This window comes from Nyctereutes procyonoides, unplaced genomic scaffold (genome assembly GCF_905146905.1).
Source record: "Nyctereutes procyonoides isolate TBG_1078 unplaced genomic scaffold, NYPRO_anot_genome, whole genome shotgun sequence".
Lineage (NCBI taxonomy): Eukaryota > Metazoa > Chordata > Mammalia > Carnivora > Canidae > Nyctereutes > Nyctereutes procyonoides.
Genome location: NW_026575051.1, coordinates 22,451,472 through 22,452,212, shown reverse-complemented (window position 1 = coordinate 22,452,212; position 741 = coordinate 22,451,472). Strand labels below are relative to the sequence as shown.

The window sequence follows — 741 nt, the reverse complement described above, 5'->3', positions numbered from 1 at the left end:
ACAAGAAGACCAAAGTTAGAGTGTAGGAATGAACAGGATGCCACTCTTTGTTTTTAACCTATTATTATAGGCATACTATTCTTAGAACCAAGGTATTCCAGATTCAAGTTCAATTCCATGACATCCAGCTGAATCAAATTTGTCTGTATGCTTTTCTTCTTTAGTTCTGACCATCAGAAAACTAAGACACGCTATTCCATTTCTTCTAGTACCATGTGGAGCACAAAGTAAACTATATGTTCAGAGAGCATCAAATTAGTATCTATTATTTCTTGGATTCTTCTTTATGCTTTAAATTATTTATTGAGCAGAAAAAATACAGAATGTTTCATGAATTTGCATGTCATCCTTGTGCAGGGGCCATGCCAATCTTCTCTGTGTCTTTCCAACTTTAGTATATGTGCTGCCAAAGTGAGCACTATCTCTTGGATTCTTAAATCTGATTGCCCATTCCAACAAAACAAAAAGACCGGCAAAGCCAGTAGGCATTCATAGACATCTCTTTTACTGACTGAATGGGCACATTCAGTCTTCTTAACCAAAGAGAGAAAGCAACATACTATTAACTTTCTACATTTTGAGCTACAAAATTTGACCATGTTTTGTGTCCTCCCCACATAAGAGATGCTGGGGATATGGTGTGACTCTTCAACTTATCACCTAATCTCTCCATGAATAAGCAAAACAGTGCAGTCATTGGAGAGATGCTCTAGATAGTGGCTAAGAGAGGGCTCTGTGAAG

At 37.4% G+C, this 741-nt stretch overlaps 1 non-coding gene across 1 annotated transcript; it reads right to left on the bottom strand.

The window, feature by feature from the left end:
- Positions 1–312: 312 nt before the first annotated feature.
- LOC129513238 (U6 spliceosomal RNA) lies at positions 313–419 on the bottom strand. Its single transcript, XR_008665200.1, has one exon. It is a non-coding gene; the product is annotated as a U6 spliceosomal RNA (small nuclear RNA).
- Between the last annotated feature and the right edge of the window lie 322 nt (positions 420–741).